Source organism: Ahaetulla prasina, chromosome 7 (assembly GCF_028640845.1).
Source record: "Ahaetulla prasina isolate Xishuangbanna chromosome 7, ASM2864084v1, whole genome shotgun sequence".
Classification (NCBI taxonomy): domain Eukaryota; kingdom Metazoa; phylum Chordata; class Lepidosauria; order Squamata; family Colubridae; genus Ahaetulla; species Ahaetulla prasina.
The window spans coordinates 55,115,192-55,132,502 of NC_080545.1; the positions used below are offsets into that span (position 1 = coordinate 55,115,192).

The 17,311-nt window shown below is 37.2% G+C and overlaps 1 protein-coding gene across 6 annotated transcripts in view; it reads left to right on the plus strand.

The window, feature by feature from the left end:
* TMTC2 (transmembrane O-mannosyltransferase targeting cadherins 2) overlaps positions 1-17,311 on the plus strand; it is a 221,668-nt gene that overhangs the window by 95,834 nt on the left and 108,523 nt on the right. The window lies entirely within an intron of this gene.

Genomic DNA, 17,311 nt, shown 5'->3' on the forward strand with positions numbered 1-17,311 from the left:
AAGATGAGCGATAATAAATAAAAGCTACAATAAATAAAAGCTACAATAAATTCCCCTCCCTCCCAAAAAACACTTTAAATTATCTAACTTATTTTGAATTGGTAGTTCAAATTGGTAAAATAATAACAAGGTCCATGAGTTGGATTTTATTGTTTACAGGTAGTCTAGTATATGATCCTTTGACATATTTATCTGGATTAATAATGCCAATTTTATTTGGATTGTGATGTATGTTATAAATTGTTTATATGGGCAGATATGATCAATTTATGTGGTGGAAGAATTGTAACAATCACAATATCTATATTTAAGTGTTGAAGAGGCACAGTATTTGAAATGGTGTTTCAAAGCTTTGTTTGTAAAATAATAACAAACAAAAATATGTAGATATGCATGTTATCAAATACTAGAACGAAATCTGTACCTTTGATGAATAGGAATATTATATTATTCTTAATAATTAATAATATTGATATGGATAATAATAGAAATTAGTTTCTATATCAAGCTTTTCTGCGTTTCCCAGGTAATCTGAATTTGCTCTTGTTACTGTGGTCCTTTGAGTCTTGGATATTCTTACTTGTGCTTCAGGAGCTGCTGAATTACCTTAATTATTTTTCCTTGTCATACAGCTGAAAGTTAGATTTTAGCATCTTCAGTAACATAAATTTACATAGTATCAAGTCACAGCTGCAAGATTATCCTGTTATCTCTCTTCTATCCAGTTCGGATATGGACAACTAGTATTAATTTTAGTGCAATTCAGTTAACTGCATTTCTATTAATGCATTATATGTTAAGAAAACAATATTTGAGTAGAACATGAAGCCACCTGTGCAGACTGAAATCTAATTATGCTGCAGCCTACATAACTTCTATTTGGAGAATCAATCCTATAAAGAGGCTACTAATTAGCATTTACATTTTGTATTTTGTTCTCAGCTGAATTTTTCTGTCTCGTTTCCTTTTTGGAATTCCATGCATATTGGAACATTTCATAGCTTCAAAAAAAGTGTCTTTGTATCTAACTGTCCTGTGTTGAAAAATGATGAGATAATGGCAGGTCTGACATGAACTATTTGTTAACTTCAAGAGCGATAGATGAGAGGAAGGAAGAACTGGGTTATCTAAACTGTATATGAAAGAAACAGAAAATAAGGTTTAGGATACAAATTGAGTACAAAGAATATTTGTGTGCACTGTGAGAATATTTGTCTGCCTAATTTTGCTGCTGCTGCACCTCCCTCAAGTCTTTCCTAAAGGATTCAGTAGAGTAGTTTTGATGTAAAAAAAAAAGGGGGTGGGGGCAATGCAGCTGAATGTAGAAGACTTTTTTCATATCATTTCTAGCAGATACCTTCTTATCACAAGTAGCAGAGTAGTTTTTCTGTATAAGAACAGTTTTTTTGATATTTTTGATTATTCCTGCAGTCCGTATATAATAAAGTAAACTCTCTGAGAGATTCCCCCCCAATCTCCTCATCTGTTGGAGTCGGTCTTCATATATAAGAATATATATGTATGTATGTATGTATGTATGTGTGTGTTTGTTTTTGTAGGTGTGTGTTTGTTTTTGTAGGTTTTCACGGGTATACATCTAATCTAAAAAAAAGTCAGTGGCTCCCTAGGACACACCATCTACCAGAAAAAAAACACACACCAACCGCTACTTAAACGCACAATCACATCACCACCCTGCACAGATCCACTCTGTAGCCAAGACTCTCATCTCCAGAACCAAACGCCTAGCCGACAAAGACCACCTGAAAACTGAATTACACACTCTCACAAACATATTAATCTCCAACGGATTCCAAAGAAATACAATTACCAACCTAATCCAAAGGGAGACACCACCCAAGAACCAAGACATGGAACAAGACAATGGCATCACCCTCCTCCCATACATCAAAGGCCCCACAGATAAAATCAGCAAAATACTCCACAAACACAACATCAAGACAGCCTTCTCCATGGACTAAAAAATAGCCAACATCTTAAGAAACCCCAAAGACAAGATCCATCTAGAAAACCAATGAGTCTTTGAAATATCATGCAAACTCTGCCCAGCCACATACATTGGACAAACTAATAGGAGAATAAATGCACGCATTGCAGAACACAAGAACGCAGTCAGAAAAGAAGAAAAAACCTCCTCCCTTTTCCAGCACCTTAAAACCACAGGACATGAAATTGATTTTGAAGGAACCAAATTAATCTCCAAAACTGAACACTATAACAAGAGAATAATTATGGAAGCCATTGAAATAGAGAAACACCCCCACAACATGAACAAACAGGATGACACCTCCCGCCTTCCAGACATCTGGAAACTGGCCTTAGTCAACAAACGAGTCCCAGCCATGAAAATAGACACCAGACCCAGGATAACACACAATGCCGCCACCGATCATCCTCACCAGATTCAAACCCAAACCCATCCCACAGACGAAACACAACCACCATCCAGAAGCCAGACCATGCTGGCACCACTGGCTGCTGCGCCCCCCTCCGATCGCCACGCAAAGCAAGCTGACACACACCAGGAACACATGACAGAACCGGACTTGGAGCCAGGCCAGGGCCCGAGATGCTGCATCTCAGCCATCTGCGCAAGACATCACATCACAGAACTCCAGAGGCCACAACATCAAAGCTCAGGAACAAAAGACTAGAAGCATATCCACACAGGATGCTGCGAGGCAGCCGACCAATCTGCAAACACCTACTCCATCTACCAATCAAGATGCAACCACACAGCCAACCAACCCGCTCACAGCAATACTCCCCACCTCCCCACCAGTTTTTATAGAGAGATGGCAGCTCCGACCACGCTTTGCTCACAGAAGCACGAAGCCGAAAGCACCAGCCTGAAGATGATGAATGAGACCTCGTCGAAACGTCGCCAAGATACTCTCAACCTTACATGGGAAAAGACCCGAATATGCCAAGACCTATATGTGTGTGTGTGTGTGTGTGTGTGTGTGTGTGTGTGTGTGTGTGTTCCACTTGAATAGTGTCTAGTACAGGGATGTCCAAACTTGGTCTCTTGAAGAGTGGTGGACTTCAAATCCCAGAATTCCCAGCCAGCATGAGCTATAAATATGAGCAAGTTGCTGGCTGGGGAATTCTGGGAGTTGAAGTCCACCACTCTTGAAGGGGTCAAGTTTGGACATCCCTGGTCTAGTACATTATGAGTTGCCTGTGTGTTGGTGTGTTGATGCTGATTCAAAGGCATGTGTGCACACATATATGCCTTCATTCTAAGCACATAATGCATGTTTACATATCTGGAGGAATATTAAACACATGTCTTCATAAGGTAAACATATATATTCTGAGCCCCATATAGAATCGGATTTTCCCCAACTTTTCCTTTCAGCACAAGATTGATCCTTTAAGAACAGCCACCGAAGCTGGGTTGGAAAAGGAAAGAACTAAGATTTAATCTCTGATTAAAGCTGGAAATGTGCAAGAAAAGTCCAGGAAACCATAAGGAAGACTTTTGTCTCAGTAATCCATTTATTCCCACGGAATAGGTAAATATATCTAGCCAGAAAACTGAATTAGAATATTGATTTATTTTGTTAGGCACTATTTCAGTTCTATTATCTTTTCCTGTCCTATTGCCTTCAATATAAGTAGAAGTCTGACATTCTTCATATTGTGTGCTATACATTAAGATCTAAATTTTTATTTAGCATCTGGAATCTGAATTTTAAGTTGGAATTCTCTGACCCATCTTTTGATAGAAGATTTAGAAATTAAAATTCTTTATTGGCCAGATGTGATAGGACCCACAAGGAATTTGTCTCTGGTGCATAAACTCTCATGATCATAATAATCATAAAATACATTCATTATAAATCTCAGTCATAGGATACTAAATAAAACAATAAACATCGTAAGATACAAGGAACAAAGTTATAGTCATAAGAAGATAAGAAAATAGGTAATACAGCCCTACTAGGTGTTTTGGGAATTTGTTGTTTAGCAGAGTGATGGCATGTGGGGAGGGAAACTGTCCTTGTGTCTAGTTGTTTTGGCATGCAATGTCCTATAGCAGGGGTATCAAACATGTCATCATGGTGTCATCACATGACGTATCGCAAGTTTTTCCCCCTTCACTAAACCAGGGGTGGATGTGGCCAGCGTGTGATGCATCCAGCCCGCTGGCTGCAAGTTTGACAGCCCTGCCCTATAGCGCATCTTGAAGGAAGAAACTGAAACAGTTTATGTCCTGGATGTGAGGGGTCTGTAGATATCACAGCTCTCTTTCTGGCTTGTGCAGTACACAGTACATAGATCCTCAATGGAAGGCAGTCTGGTAGCAATTGCTTTTTCTGCAGTTCTAACTGTCTGTTAGTCCCGGACCACCCCAACAAGGCTGTTGACGTGATGTCCCGGTGTTTGGAGGCCGTGCGAGTTTGGATGGGGAGAAACGGGCTCTGACTCAATCCCTCCAAGACCGAGTGGCTGTGGATGCTGGCGTCCCAGTACAGTCAGCTGGTTCCATCGCTGACTGTTGGAGCCGAGTCATTGGCTCCTATGGAGAGGGTCCGCAACTTGGGCGTTCTCCTGGATGCTTGGCTGTTGTTAGAAGAACATATGACAGCCATCGCCAGGGAGCTTTTTTTCAGGTCTGCCTGATACGCCAGTTGCGCCCCTTCATAGACCGGGATTCCTTGTGCATGGTCACTCATGCCCTCGTCATTTCCCGCCTGGACTACTGTAATGCTCTCTACATGGGGCTCCCCTTGAAGGGCACCTGGAGGCTCTAACTAGTCCAGAATGCAGCTGCACGGGTGATAGAGGGAGCTACTCGTGGCTCCCATATAACACCTCTCCTGCGCAGGCTGCACTGGTTACCGGTGGTCTTCCGGGTGCAATTCAAGGTGTTGGTAACCATCTTTAAAGTGCTCCATGGCACGGGACCGGGTTACTTACAGGACTGCCTGCTGCCACCGATAGCCTCCCACCGACCTGTGTGCTCCCACAGAGAGGGTCTCCTCAGGGTGTCGTCAGCCAAACAATGCCGGCTGGCGACCCCAGGGGGATAGCCTTCTCTGTGGGGACACCCACCCTCTGGAATGAGCTTCATCCAGGGTTACGATTACTCCCCGACCTCCGGACCTTCCGTCGCGAGCTCAAGACTTTTTTATTTGGCCTAAGTAGGTTAACTTAGGTTGGTCTAAGTTACTATTGTTTTAAATGGGGTTTTATTATTGTTTTTAGCATAATTTTTAATTGGTATTAGCCAAATAGAATTAGATTTTTATACTGTTTTTTAAGTTTGTTTATAAATACTGTTTTACGTTGGCTGTAAACTGCCCTGAATCCTTCGGGAGAAGGCCGGTATAGAAATTTAATAAATGAAATGAAAATGAAATGAAGTCTGTGTCTGTCTTGTTTGATTGCAGTGCCAAACCAGACAGTTATAGAGGTACAAATGACAGACTCAATAATTCCTTTGTAGAATTGTATAAGCAGCTCTTTGAGCAGTCTGAGCTTTCTGAGGTGGTACAGGAAAAACATTCTTTGTTGTGCTTTTTGATGACATTTTTGATGTTAGGTGTCCATTTTAAGTCTTGAGATTATAGAACCTAGAAACTTGAAGGTCTCTCCTGTTGATACTGTGTTATCTAGTATTGTAAGAGGTGATAGAATAAGATGGCATCTCCTAAAATATGCTATCATTTCTACAGTTTTGAGAGTGTTTAGTTCAAGATTGTTCCGGCCGCACCACAAGGCTACAACTTTCTAATTGCTAATTGTACAGGTATCTGGTGTGATTTTGCCTAGCTTCACCTGCTGCTTCCTGTCCGTTAGAAAGCTATGATCCACTTACAAGTGTAATCAGGCATGGCTAGCTGAATTAGTTTAGTTAGAAGAGTACCTGGAATGATGCTATTGAATGCCGAGATGAAGTCTACAAAAGATTTGCATAGGTCCTTGGAGATTCAAGATGTTGTTGAATGTGGTGCAGAGCCATATTAACAGAATCATCTGCTGGTCTATTTGCTTTGTAGGCAAATTGCAAGGGGTCTAAAAGCGGATCCCTGATGGTTTTCAGGTAGGCCAGCACTAACCTTTCAAAGGTTTTCATAACTATGGATATCAGAATAACCGGTCTGTAGTCATTCAGCTCCTTGAGGGAAGATTTCTTTAGCACTAAGATGATAGCAGAACATTTGAAGCAAGAAGAAACATAACATATCTCTAGTCCAGTGGTCACAAACCAGTGGTCCTTGGACCACTGGTGGTCTGTGAGAAAATTTTGGTGGTCCACAGAAAAATTATTTGCATTTTTATATTGCACTAAATACTATTTATCTTTTAAAAAAAATCATATTAGTGGTCCTTGGGATTTAAAATTATGAATTTAGTGGTCCCTGAGGTCCGAAAGTTTGGTGACCCCTGCTCTAGTTTCCAGAGGTAGCTTCAAAAATGTTCCAATCTGTGCAATCAAGCCAAGCCTGTACCTTTAACTTTGCCTGCTCAGTCCAAGACTTCACTGATTTAATTGTTGGTTTTATAATTTTAAGCTGTTGTTATAAACAGGTACAAGGTGAATCATACCATGGTCAGAGTGTCCCACAGCTGCTTGTGGTAAAAACTGATATGCATATTTTAATGTTGTGTAGCAGTAGTCTAAAGTAGTCTTTCGTCTAGTAAGATAGTTGACATGCTGAAAATATCTTCGTAGTTCTTTGCTTAATCTCCTAACACAATGAGGAATGAATCTGGGTATCTCTCTTCAACCCACATAATCTGGTCAACTAGAGTTTGTAATGAATGTGATGGACATGTGGGTACAGGGGAAGGGACTTGGATTTCCTTTGGGGTGGGGAAAACCCGGGAGACTTCAGGTTCGGGTTTCCCCAGATGTGCCAGTATGACATCTCTAATAAAATGGAACTTTGAGGAAATGCCTGCCTCGGAGTCTTACTTTGTTGTATGTGTTACTTGGAACCCTGACAATTTATGCAAGCTTGTGGAAGAATGTATGTTGCAAATAGAATAAATGTGGAAAACTCTTGTGGAGCATAAAATGGTTTGGAATTGATAATTAATGTCTCTAAGTCTATATCACAGAATTTCTTTAGTGTAGTTACATTTTTACACCATCGGTTGTTGATATAAAAGCAGGGACTCCCCCCCTTCTTTTGACTGGATGTTTCTGCAATCCTGCCTGACCTTTGTATCACCAGTAGTATATAATGCACCAATGGAGTATTTGGATCATTATATTATTGTAGGTTTTTTTTCTTTTCAGAAATGAACCTCCTGTTTTGTTCTCCCATAATTTGAACAGTTCTGTAATTCTTACTTCTTAACTCTGAATGTATGCATTTTAATATTTGAAGTTCAAAAGTAATATTTATATTTCATCTTTTGATTTGGTGCATCTCTTGTGGATTTCATTATCTTTCATAAAAGGAAAGGAAGGGTTCTAGTCACATGCCTTAATGCTACAAACTCAGGACATTTTTTTTGCATATTTGTCTTTTAAATAGCAGAAAACAGCACAGAATAGAATAGAATAGAATAGAATAGAATAGAATTTTATTGGCCAAGTGTGATTGGACATACAAGGAATTTGTCTTGATGCATACCAAGGTTAAGGGAAAGATGAGGTGTTTCCTGGAGGTCAAGTGGTAGCAGCAAGAACCATTGAAAAACGAGGGTATAAATATCTTGAAGATTACAATATCTACTTCTCACCCTGTGTAGAAATCAAGTTATGAATACTGATTTATACTGAAAATGTAGTCTTCCCATGAGGATAATTATAATTCTATTGGAAACACACACAGGTATTGCTTTCTTGTTTCATTTGCTTTGAAGCTATATGGATTTGAGTCTCTGGGGTCCTTGGTGTTGTCTGAGCTAAGTTGTTTTCTTGTGGATGTTTCGTTAGCAGACTAGGTAACATCATCCATATTAGTTTGGAAATGAAACATCTGGAAAAAAACAACCAAGCTCAGAGAGCACCAAAGACCCCACAATTTAACTCTGAGCTACAAATAGTCTTTTCCGTCACGACTCGGAGTCTTTTTTTTTTTTTTTTTTTTTTATTCAAAAAGTTTTACAAAAATTTTTTTCCCCCTTTCCCCCCAACCCCTTTCCCTTCACAAACCCCCTCCCCCTCCCCCCCTGGCTTCCCGGAACAAACACAAGGTATAGTTAAAAATAAAACAAACATATGCTAAAAAAAAATTTTTTTCCCCAAAACTATTATACCAATTCTCCCTCTCTAGCTCTGACTTCCTCCTTACATAACCAAATCCTTCAAAAAATTAACAATAAACAATAATAAAATATATAAATCAGTAGAACAAATTAATCCTAAAATATTTTAAAACCAGCTAAAACGTAAAAATCCAATCCAATTCAGAGAATATCTCCTTATAGCTTCTATAACCATATAACCATATAATTCTTTCGGGACACAAATATTTTTGTCTATTAATATTTTAAAAACCTTGTTTCAAAAATAATACTATTGTCTCTTGCCATTTTTTGGTGCATTAATCTCTGTCTTTCCTTCGTTGCTCCTTTTAAAAGTCAATCACAATATTTCCTAGTAATTCCTTATGTCCAGAAATCCAAAAATTACTGCCGTATATTCCATCAGTCCAAAAGAGAACTCTTGGGAAACATTAAGCTTGTGAGTCTTTTCCATTTGAGGACAATCTCCTGTAGCACAAATTCAGGCAGCTCATCCAAACTATTTAAAGAAAACTTCTTTAGATCACCTTGTTTCTTCACGATCAAATCTTCATATTTATCCACTTTTATTTGTATATCCTCCATTCCATTTTCCGAATAATTGCACTGGTTAATTTGCTCCAAACTCTCATCCAAAACGTCCCCCATTTTTATTAATCTGTATTTTGAATAATTAAATACATTCTTTCTGTGTAGTCCTGTATAACGTCCGAACCCATTCTTCTGAAAGAACCTCCATAACAAAATTCCTGCTGAGAATCCCCTTGTAACGTACTTAAACAGCGTAATATAATCCAACAGTCCACAGTCAAACACAATAAGATAAAATCTCCATTCAGTTTCGATTCAACAGCAAAGCTCCCTTTGATGTATCGCTCTGCTTTCAGTTTCTCTAAAACGAAACTGAAGGGGGGGAGGAAGTCAGAAAATCAAAAATACTTGCAAACCAATAATTGCTCCTCACATTTGTTCCGCCTGCTTTTCGTATCCACAAAAAAAATCAATTGCTAGCAGAAGTGGACATCTTCCTCTTTTCCTGCTTTTTCAGGAGCGCAGAGAATACTGGAGGTGGGGGAGGGGTAAATAAGGGGATTCACCGTTCAGGACTTTGTATTACAAAAACAAAGCCCCTAGGGGAATCTACCCAATTCCTCCCCCTTGCTCTGTCTCTCTCTTTCAACCAGAGAGAGAAATGAAGCCGGGATCAGTTGTTAAATCCGGCTTTTACGGTATTCAATGCGGAGTGCCATAAATTGGCACCCAGCGAGAAAGATGGCGCCACCCGGAAGCCCCACGACTCGGAGTCTTTTAATTCAGTCTGTATCAGTGGAAATAATCATATGATAGCCAAATTTCCAGATTTATTTTGACAATAAGAAACAAGTCTATTGCAAATCCTGTGCACTTACATGTTTTTCCTAACCTAGAGGCTTCTGGAAGAAAAGTGCTCTTCTTTTGGATGAGATATCCATCTTACCTTATTTCTTCCTTTACACATACCTGTAGTTACATCAGTCTACAGTTATACCATATGAAAGTATTTTGTTAATACCATTCTTATAATCTTTTATTTATTTAATAGATAGATAACATAATACAGTTCATATATAAATATGTGCTAATAATTTTTTTTACAAATATATTTTAAAAAATGCTCTCTTAAATTAGCCTTTCTTTCTTTAGTTTCATTTTTTCCCTTCAGTGATACATCTTCAGGTTTTAAAGCCATATAATACTGTTTCCAATGAGTTGCAAGATTTATTAAACCAGGTTATTAAATCAAAACAAACTATTTCCTATTACAGTTTGGCTTTGGAGAGGGAGGAAATGTATATAAGTTATAGTAACAGAATGAAGCAACAGCGCATATATAGCAAATGTATCAAAAACAAGAGAAAACACTATAAATTACAGAAAGTTTGGGTATCTTGGAGCCCAGATAACATATTCTAATCAATATGTGCTTTCTCTCCCTTTACTTTTCATTCAGAAATATTGATTACAATATGTTCATAACTTTAAGCATTCTATATATTTTATTTTCCCCTGTTTCATCTGGATATGTGGATAACTTTCAGTTCTATACCAGTAAACAACCTCTTGGGGGCAATATGAACTATATTTGGACATGCCAGACATGTTAAAAATAGCTAGTTATTGTCCGTTTGACTTGCACTGTTTCCCAGTAAAAGAAGTCTGTGGAACTTATTTGAAAACAGTTTCTTAATCAATTCTTTTCTACTCTCAAAAAGTAATAAATTCTCGCTTGATTTTATAGCTTCCTCATTCAACGAAAATAATAAACCATAGTACATAACTGTTTATAGTTCATCATAAGCTAAGAGTTCTTCATTAGTATTATTCCTAAGCAAACAAAATTGCTGCAATTTGCTCACTCAGTTCTTTTTTATCGCTTAGCCTCCTCTACTTCACTTTTGTGTAGATTAGGAGTTGAGAAGGGCTCAAAAATAAGCTAGGTATAAGTCAGGAAATAATAAACAAGCAATATATCAGCCACAAATTTAGCAACAAAGAGTGGCTGAAATTTGACTTTCAGTCTGAAATCAAGCCATGGTTTACACATTCACACATTACAATAGCTGGACAATAAGCAATTCACTTAATGACTTATACTTCAGGAAAAACGAATTATCTGAACATATGAGGAAGATAGGTGGTTTAGAAATACGAAAATAAATAGATAGATAGACAGACAGACAGACAGATAGATGTAAGCCAAGTAATCGCTTTTGGAGGTTCAGTGGGCAGATATCCATTTAATATGACCTCAGATAAATATAGGATAGGAAAAAGAAAAGGGAAAGGAAAGGAAAAGAACGCTTTTTATGTCAAATGTCATTACAGTGGTACCTCGGTATTTGTTGTTAGTTAGTTGCAGGAGGCATTATGAGTACTAAAAATGATGAGTACCAAACAAACCATGTGGCTTACCACGTGACTCTTTGCTTCAGCCTGAAATGACTTGCTGTCTGTTCCTTTTTCTATGTCAGTGACCTTCCCAGCATGGCTGATTTCCTGTCTGCCCTCTGAGGCCGTCCCCCATTTCCTTTTGCAGTGAGCTGCAAAACGATAAGTACAGGGACAACATTTTTGCATCAAAATGCACCGAATACCAAATTCAATGAGTTTGATACTCAACTACTTGGTACTCAAGTAGTTGAGTACCAAGGTAGCACTGTATTCTCTTGCCAATTTGCCTGCTAAATTTTAGCAAACAAGTAATAGGAAAAATATTTTTATTTTTAACCTGTTCCTCTAACCTTTGCTTCATATGCAAACTTTTCTGCTTAGTTCTTTATTCAGTCATGCAAGATTCTTTTTTTTTAAATGAAAGCCAGTACACAAATTTCTCAGCTTGTTTTCTTTTTACTGATGACGTCACTCTTGATGTGCCTTAAATTCTGTTTAAATTTTCTTGAAAGGACAAGACAGTTTAACAAAATGTTGGTTGTTCCTCTGATTCTGTATTTTTCAAACAAATACTGAAGCCACTAATATAATTAGAAGACATTCAGCATAATGGGTTTTTTTTCTTTGAAAATGTAGTTAGTTCTGTTTTACTCACTCCTTTTATTAAATGCATACAGAAGATTCCTTTAGTTTATGTTCCAGATGTGTCTATGGATTTTAAATAACTCTGCACCTAGCTGCAAATGAGTAATTGTCAAAATAAATACATAGCATAAACTCATTGTTTACTGGAAACTCTTGCTGAATGCAAGTATGGAGGCTGCTACTACTTTTGGTGACTTGGGGAAACAATATATTTACGTTCAGTCAGTCCACAGCAAATTTTTCAATGTCTGTTTCTTTGCAAATCAATTATCTTTTAATACACTGTAACCTTAAGCTCCTCAAATTAGAATGTTTCCTTGATTTGGAAATTGGAAACCTACAAACTAACTTGCTTATGATATAGATATACAAGTAGCCCTTGACTTACAACGGTTCATTTAGTTACACAGCACTGAAAAAGTTATTTATGAACATTTTTCACACGTATGACCGTTGCAGCATCCCCATGGTTACATGATCAAAATTCAGATGATTGGGAACTGACTCATATTTGTTGCAGAGTCCCGAGGTCATGTGATGCCCTTTTGAGACCTTCCGATAAGCAAAAGCAATGGGCAACCACTTAACAACCATGTTACTAACTTAACAACTGCAGTGATTCATTTAACAACTGTGGCAAGAAATGTTGTAAAATGGGGAAACACTTCCTTAACAAATGTCTGACTTAGATTATATTACTATAATCAGTTCCTTTATTTCTGGGTTATTCAAGCATTCCCTTCAATCTTTTCCTTTCAAGATTAGTTCTTAGAATAAAATCCTTTTTTTTTTTTAGTTTTCTAAGACAGATCAAAATCTTGTCCTTAAAATCAAAATTATACTCATGGGTCTTACCAGGCATGGAAAAAAAAATGTATTTATCTTTTAAAACCCTTTTCTCCCTACCCAAGAGACCTTCTGCCTCTCTTCTGCTTAACCTGTTACCATTTACTGACTTCTCTGTTGTCCTTCATGTGCTTGATAGTCAGAGGAATTAAGCCTCCTTCAAAGGCATACATGTAATTAGTTGAAAATATATGTCAACAAAAACTTTTGCAGCGAGCTAAAATATATTTGTATAGTGTTACAATGACAGTGTTTCATTACCAAACAGCAACGATTCATGGATTCACTGAAATAAAAAACAATAATACACAAATTATTTAACTTCACTTTTATATTTCTGATGGTTTTCTGTATTGCTTTTGGACACGAGTGTAGAAGAAGTCTATGTATATTGTATTTATTTTTTTATTTTTTTTAACCCTGAATTTTTTATTATTTTTTTTACAAATAAGTCAAGTCAGTGAACATATCCAACATATCTTCCTTCTCCTATTTTCTCCTATTTTCCCTACAACAACCATTCTATGAGTTGAGCTGAGCTGAGAGAGAGTGACTGGCACAAGATCAGCCACCTGGTTTTCATCGCTAAGATGGAACTAGAAGTCACAGTCTCCCAATTTCTAATCTGGTGCTTAAGAACTTGACCAAGATGTCTCCTACTAAAAAGGAGTATGCTGCTGAGTTTAAGATGTTCTACCTTATTCCAAAAGGAAAGATTGGGCAAAAGATCTTTACCTGTCCATTATGTTTTTTTCAAATAATCTAAGATCTCATTTAAAACCATGTCTTTGCATTAAGGTACAAATTATTGTCATAATTTGCAGGCTACCTTTGCATTCCAAATTTTATTGTGTATTTGAAATATTCAGCTTGGAATACTTTATAAGCGAAGAATGTATTTGACTATTAAGAGACCTTGCATTATATCTTACGGAACTTTCAAAAGCTCCTGGAATCCTAGGAATGAATTCATCATCTGCAGTATTTTGAGAATATATAAATGAAATGGGACAATGTTAATCATATAACCATTATAATTTTTGAAATCAGAAAGTCATATCTTCATTACTGTTATATTAGATTATGTAGTTATGTAAAAATTCTTCACTGAAGGGTCTACAATTTTGAATATAAAAGTTATAAACACATGATTAATGTACATTATTGTTTTTTATTCTTTTATATTTTATTTTATTGCTTGTAAGCTGCCCAGAATCACTGAGACTGAATGGGTGACCATATAAATCAGATAGACAGACTGGTAGGTGGGTGGGCGGGCAGGCAGATGGGCAGGCAGGCAGGCAGGCAGGCAGATATTAACCAGATTTCCCTAATCTGATTATCTTTCAGCTATTTCAACTATTAATTCTTTTTAATCATGGTCTCAAACCTGAAAAATTAGCTGTTTGGAAATTGAAAAATCTTATATTTTAAATGTGGTTATCACAAAATATCAGTTTTATGATATATCATGACTGTATATTAGTTTTCTCCAACCTGGTACCTTAACTACATTTAACTACAAAGTCCAGTAGCCATACTGGTTGTAAATTCCAGAGGCTATAATTGCTATCTGGTATGAAATTCAAAGCATTTAAAATAAAATGCCTTGACTATTTTTAATGAAGTATAAACCCTTACAAGGTATAAAAATCATGGTGTTCATTATATGTTCTTGAAGAATAGAGGTTTCTGTTTTTTCGCAATTGGAAGTATTGCATCATTGTCCGTTTTGAGTGATTATCATATTCTGGAATTCTGCAATCCTTTTGGGTTATAAAAATCTGCAGGAGGCCAATCTCCAACAAGGTTGGCATAGAAGCACATAAAATAGTCTTCTCATAAGATGGCTGCTTTGGGAACTCCTGAAGGTATTTCACTCATTCAAAAGTTTTCTATTGTGATAACTTTGCAAGTAGTCTGCCATCCTTAGCTTTCACCATTGAGTTCAAGTCTCATTATAAATTGTCTCTTTATGTTTCTAAAATGCTGGGTTCCCAAGCTTAGCTCATTAATGAGACAGGAATGCATTTTATAATAGCTGGTTTGTTACACCAGAACCACACTGAATAAAAAGAATGTTGCAATTTAATTCGTTGGTGCTGGAAACACATTTACAAATTTACACTTGACCAAGCCTGCTAAAGAGAATGCAATAAAGATTGATTCCAACTTTCTCCTGAATTCAATTACTTTTGTTCCTCTGTTTCATCCATTCTCTTCCTTTTAAAAGCTTGTTTTCTTTTGAGAAATTATATAAAAATTACATTTTTAATTTAAAAAATTGAGCTTTAGTTCAGTGAAGCATATTACTCCTACTCCCCTTCCTTAAAAAAAGACTTTTACTGAAGTTTTTCACAGCTAAACTGAATTAACTATTATTTATTCCCTTGGAAGAAATGTTAAATCTCTTTATTACTTAATAAGTTAAAAGCAAGATTATCCCAAGACTGGCATACAAGTAGTTTTTTGCTTAAGATCATAATAGGTTGGGAGCCACATCTGTCTGCCAATGCAGATCCCACAATAGAATACTTCAGGTGTTTCATGATCTAAAAAATTAGATTTAAAATATCTTCTGGTTAAAACAGTGTTCCTTAACTTCAACAACTTTTAAGTATATGCATGAATTCTGAGAGCTGAAGTTCACCCATTTTAAATTTGTTGAGAAATGCCATGTTTAGAATGTTAGAAACTGATAATTGATTTTTTTGCTTCAGCAAAAAAAAAAAAGATCCATTACATCAACTGCACTGCCATGAAACAGAATGAGATTGAGATTGCTTTTCCAGTTGTACTAAGTTTTTAAGCTATTGTTTTGTCCTCCCTTGCTTCAGTCTGAGTGACGGCTTAATTAGCCGGCACTATCAGCTCTGGCAGCAGAATAGCCAGTGTCTGCCAAGAGCCTCTGTTATCTTCCACAATGCTGGTGAGTCACCCAGGAACAAACGTCAGCTCAATCAGTGGATTTGCCTGTTACAAAGAGACACAGCAGCTCTCGCTGCCTTTTATATCTTGTGGGGTTTGGCTCCATGACTCAGCACTTCCTAGGCCTGCCCCACCCTTGCTTCTGTTGTTTCCTCCTCTCCTGCCTACGAAACGTAGGGTTCAACCAAGCCTGACTGCCGTCAGCTGGGTCTGCAGGCGTGGCCGGGGGGGGGGGAAGAGTCAGGGGATGGAGGCCTCGTTACCTCTTCCACCTGGCCTGTTCCTGGCTCCTGGAGCTGAGCCAGGGAAGCCAGTGATCCCGAGGTAAGTCCTGACGGCCCTTCCCCGTCACTGTCCAAGTCACTTTCTGGCAGCAGGCCTGGCTCCAAGTCACTTTCTGGCAGCAGGGCTGGCTCAGGGGGCGCAGAACAACTATGGTTTATAAGGTGGTTTGCCCCTTATCTGATAAAATGGGAGACATGGTCTAATAGTTATATGAAGAATTTTAAAAGAACCTTTAAATTCGTCGTCATCATCATCATAAACTTCATCATGATTTTAGCCATCGTCTATCCACTGCAGGATGAAGGCCTCTTCTGCATTTTTCCAACCTACGTGGTTCTGAACATTTTTTTGCTAATTGGGCCCACAATACTTTCTGATGTCGTCGATCCATCTTTTTTTAAGTCTCTTTCATGGACACTATTTATCAAGTGGGATCCATTCTATGACTGGTCTGAGTTATATTACTTATTATATTCATATTTTAAGTATTAAAATGTGAACTAGGAACCCTTTGCATTAGAAAATAGTTTCTGTCTCTTGATTTATTTTATTAAAAATATATTATACTGCATCCAAATAAAAAACAAAGTTATCCATTAACATTTTCATGTCTGCACATGAAACACTTAAATAAATAATCAGGTCCAGAAACTTCTAATTGATACAGATTTGGTGCAAAATTTAGCTACAATTGTAGAGATTTCCCGATCTTGATGATTTAATAGGTTTGATAATCTTGATGATTATTATGTGAGACCAGTCTGAATAGTTTATAATTAGAGGATGGGTTAATTCTGCTCCTCAGAGTTGATACAAGTAGATAGGGCATTTCAGAAGCATGTGTGCTACTATCAAAATCTGAGCAAATAAATGGACATTTCTATGCAAATATTAACCTTGTTTTCAAACCAACTTTTCAACCAGGTATTACAACCTAATCTTTGTTTCATAAATTCAAATTCAAACCTTTATTGTCAATGCTCAGCATGTGTACAATGAGATTGGATGAGCCTCCCTTAGTGCAGCCCCCAAACATAATATATCTCAATAACTCATAAGTTATTTATCTTATCACCTATAATGCAAAATAAATAAATAAAATTCTGCAACTCTACTTTGATGTATTGGGAGTTCCACCTTGATGTGGACTGTCTCAAAGATTTGACTTGAAAACCGAATTGTATGTGAGCATAGTTAAGTTGTTTAAGTTAAGATATCTATTTCAGTCAACTGGAAAAAGTTCTTCGAATTGCTAAACTGCATTGGAGCAGATCTAGTGATTTAAAACTGCCCTGAGTCCTTCGGGAGAAGGGCGGTATAAAAATCTAATAAATCTGAATCTAAATCTAAATGTGAATGCTTGAAACTTTCTTGAGTCAAATCTCTTCGAAGCTTTATCATTTTCTGCAGCAATTTTTAAGCTGTTATTTTTCTTATGAGAAAT